At 54.2% G+C, this 3870-nt stretch overlaps 1 protein-coding gene across 1 annotated transcript in view; it reads right to left on the reverse strand.

Annotated features, from left to right (window-relative positions):
- The window catches only part of FAM110A (family with sequence similarity 110 member A), a 6912-nt gene extending 4229 nt beyond the window's left edge, over positions 1 to 2683 (reverse strand). The window contains exon 1 of the mRNA XM_024743290.1: positions 930 to 2683. The gene's annotated coding sequence lies outside the window, so the exon portion shown is untranslated. The remainder of the gene's footprint in view (positions 1 to 929) is intronic.
- Between the last annotated feature and the right edge of the window lie 1187 nt (positions 2684 to 3870).

The following is a 3870-nucleotide window of genomic DNA, read 5'->3' on the forward strand; positions in this document are numbered from 1 at the left end:
GGCGGGACCCGGACAGATGCTAGAAGCCAAACCCGGCTTTAGGGCCGCTGGCCGTCTCGCCCGGAGCTGGCCCCCTCGCCCGCTGTGTGCCTTGCGCAAGCAGCTGCGCCTCTTCCAGACTTGGTTTCTTTATGTGTGAAATGCTGTTAAAATTACACCTTCCTGATCCTCCAGGTCACCGTGAGGATCGAGCGATAAAAACAAGTCGAGGACTTTCCTCAGCACCTGTTAAAAAGGCGGCGCTGCATGAACTGGGCTCCTTGTTTTTATTATGAATTTGACCCAACTCCTGAGACCGCCCCTCTCGCAGGGGTCTCTACGCATTCTCCAGAAGCGTCTGCCCGAGCCTAAGCGGCGGACAAAGGAGGCTAATCAGTGAACAAGACTCATTTCACCGGTGGGCAAAGCACGATGTGCGGTGTCTCCTGCAAGTTAAAGCCAGGGTCCCGGTCCCCGCGTGGGACTCGTGTCCTCTCTGAGGCCTCCTCTCATCGCCCAACGCCCCACCCACGGATTTCAAACATTACCCACAAATGACCGCAGAAGCGCCGGCCCCGGGCCCTTCTCATTGGCATCCCCGGGGCATGCAGCCTCACCTTGCTCACTCCCCACCTGTTTCCCTGGCGTCAGCCTCGAGGGGGAGTAGGGGGAGCACGGATCCCTGGTCTGGCTTTTGCCCTTCCCAACTGGGGGCAATCCTGGAGATTCCCAGCGGCGGCATGCTCTGTGATTCCGTCTGCTCGCCTCCCCTCTCTGAGCCCGGGTTGTCCTGGCTCTTAAATGAGGGAGCTGATGGCACGATTCCTACAGCCTCGTCCAGGCCTGAAGGTGAGTCCCTGCCCGGTCCCCGCCTTCGCTGAGGAGGAGGGAGAGGTGCCCGGGCAGCCCCCGACCCCGGCCCCGTGCCCCCGGCTCCGGCCCGCACGTACCTGGCTGCGCCCTTGCCGCCGCTCTGCGCTGCTCCGGCCCGGCCCACCTGGGCTCAGGTAACACGCGTTTGCGCAACTTCCGGCGGCCGGCCCCGGGCAGGTGAACACGCCGGCCCAGGTATTACTCGAAAAGGGAGAACGAAAGCCAGGCAGCGGCCGGGACCCGATCCCAGCCGCCACCGACCGACCCCAGTAAGTTCTTCCGAGAGCTAGGCCCACCTATCCCACAGCTGCACTGGCCCGCACAGCTGGCACACAGAGTCTTAGTGGACAGCTCAGGCAACCGGACCCATCTTGGAGATGGAAAAACTGAGTCCCCCTTTCTCACAGCCACAATGACCAGCAGTTAATGTATTAACTTTTCCTGGTGTTAATTAACCCATTTTAATCTTCCCAACAACCCCTACAAGGGGAGCTCTATTATTATCCCCATTTGACTAATGGAAAACTGAGGCTAGGACAGGCTGAGTCAGTTGCCAAAGTCACCCTGGAGAGTCCAACCTGGGCACTTTCTCCCCAGATCAAGCCTTAATTAATGCCACTCCTTTCTAGCTGTGTGTCCCCAAGCAGGTTGCTGGACCTCTCTGGCCTTCCATTCTGTCAATAAAGGAAAGTCCTACCTTCCAGGCCAGGTCAGTGTGAGTTCTTAGAGCTTGAGAGTGCCTGTAGAAGCTTTGTGCAAGCTGTAAACATTAGTAAGGACAGCAATAATAGAAATAATAATAACTAGAATTTTTGAGTGCCAGACACTGTACTTTTAAATCTCTGGACCGCCCTGGGAGGGAGGAACTATTTCATCCCCATTTTACAGATGAGGAGACTGTAGCCCTGCAGGAAGGAACTCCTGGGAGGGAGGTGATTGTCTCTTCTGCCAGCCCAAGCTCTATTATGTCACTTCAGGTGGGACATTTGATTAAGCCAGTTTCCACTGGGATTCTGAGGCCCAGAGAAGTAATTGCGCACTGGGCTCCGACCTGAGCCCCAGGGAGGTCAAAGAGGGCCCACTTCCATGTCTGTGCCTGGTAGGGGCTGCACCAGGGTTGGGGTGGAGGGCATGAGGGGACAGGAAGTGACTCAAGGAACAGCTCTCCACCTGGGAGTGAGTCAGCCCTGAAGCCACTTCCAGCCCCTGGGCCCTGATTTTAGGGGAATAAGGGAGGTGACAAGACCACCATTCTCCACAGCAGCCTGCTGGGTCCCTGCCTAGCCCTCTACTAAGGCAACAATGGGGAAGCATTAGGGGGAGTGGTTGTGCTCAGTTAGGGTCTAACTGTAGTAAAAGCAAGACAACAGTGACAATTTTTATAAAATGGGTAAGACCTTTTCCAAGTGCTTTCTTTGTACCTGGCATTTGTTCTAAGCTCTTTATATGTGTTAACACATTTAATCCTCACACCTACACTATAAGGTAGATACTACTATTATGACCATTTTACAGTTGAGAAAACTGAGGCATGGAGAGGTGGGGCCACTTGCCTGAGGTCACAGCTGGTAAATGGCAGAGCCAGAACTTGAACCCAGGCCCAGGTCTGGGTAGCAGGGGTGTGGAGAAGATAGTCCTCAGTGTTGGGCTTTGGCCACTCACCGGGGAACTCCTAAGGAATCTATAGCCTCTCTCTCTGGGCCCCAGAGGGAGAAGCCACCTTAGGAATCACTCCCTGGCTATGATTCTGGGTCTTGTTTCCTCAGCTATAAAATGAGGGCAATAATGGCAATGTCTTCCCAACAGAAATCAGATGTCATCAGAGCTCTGCTTAAACCACCCCAGCCCCAGCCCCCAAGGCTCCCCATCTCCTTAGAATAAAATCCAAACTCTCCACTTGGCCCTCAGGCCCTCCAAGATCCAGTCCCTGCCCTCCTCTCCCACCTCATCTCCAGCTTTTCCTGCTCCAGCCATAGAGTCCTCCCTGCTGTTCCTGAGCACACCAAGGTCTTTCCTGCCTCAGGGCCTTTGCACCATCCTTTCTCTGCCTGGAACCTCTTCCCTCTTCGCCTCTTCAGAGAGGCTTCCCTGACCACCCTGAGGCTCCTGCCAACTCTCTTACCCAGTTTGTTCCCTTCCAAACATTCATCGCACCCTGTCATTTTAGATATTCACTATCACTTGTTTCCTATCTCGCCCATTGGGCTAAGAACTCCACCACACTCTTCCATATTTCCTTCCTCCAGTGACAAAGCACAGGAGGGGATGCCATTGACCAAGGGGCAGGACTAAAACCCTTGGACTTTGAGCCCACCTCAAAGACCAAGGCCCCTCAGCACCAAGCCTCCTCCCAACCTCCAACCCTGACACAGGCCTTCCCCCACCTGTCCCACTCCTCCTCCAGCCTCCAGGAGCCCCTATTCAAGCTGGGATCCAGAGAGCTCTAGCTGAGCCCTGTCCGTCCTCCAAAGCTGCCACATCCAAATCTCTGCACACACTGGGTCCACTGCTGGCAATGCCCTTTTCCACTCCAGCGCCCTGGCCACCCCTGTAGCATGGACTCTGGGACCAACCTGAGTGAGTCCAAACCCAGCTCCACCAGTGATTAGCTCTGAAACGTGGGTAAGATACTTAACTTCTCCATGCTTTGGTTTCCCCAGCTGTAAAACAGGATGCCTAACAGTGCCTCCCTCCCAGTGTGAGGCCTGTACATGACAAGCGCCACCAAAATGTGCGCTGTGATAACTATTCAACCAAACAGATGCTCCAATGCCCAGCTCCTGGGTGAGCTCTTCATCAGCCCAGACTGAATGTTGACCCCCTCTCTCAGAGGTTACAAATCTAAGAATGCAGACTCACTTGAGTAGATATTTCTCCAAAAGAAGGTATACAAATGGCCAATAAGTACAAGAAAAGGTGCTCAGCATCACTTATCATTAGGGAAATGCAAATCAAAACCAGAATGAGATACCATATCACACCCATAAGACAGCCATTATTAAACATACAAATGGGGCT

This window comes from Neophocaena asiaeorientalis, unplaced genomic scaffold (genome assembly GCF_003031525.2).
Source record: "Neophocaena asiaeorientalis asiaeorientalis breed wild unplaced genomic scaffold, Neophocaena_asiaeorientalis_V1.1 scaffold82, whole genome shotgun sequence".
Taxonomy (NCBI): Eukaryota; Metazoa; Chordata; class Mammalia; order Artiodactyla; family Phocoenidae; genus Neophocaena; species Neophocaena asiaeorientalis.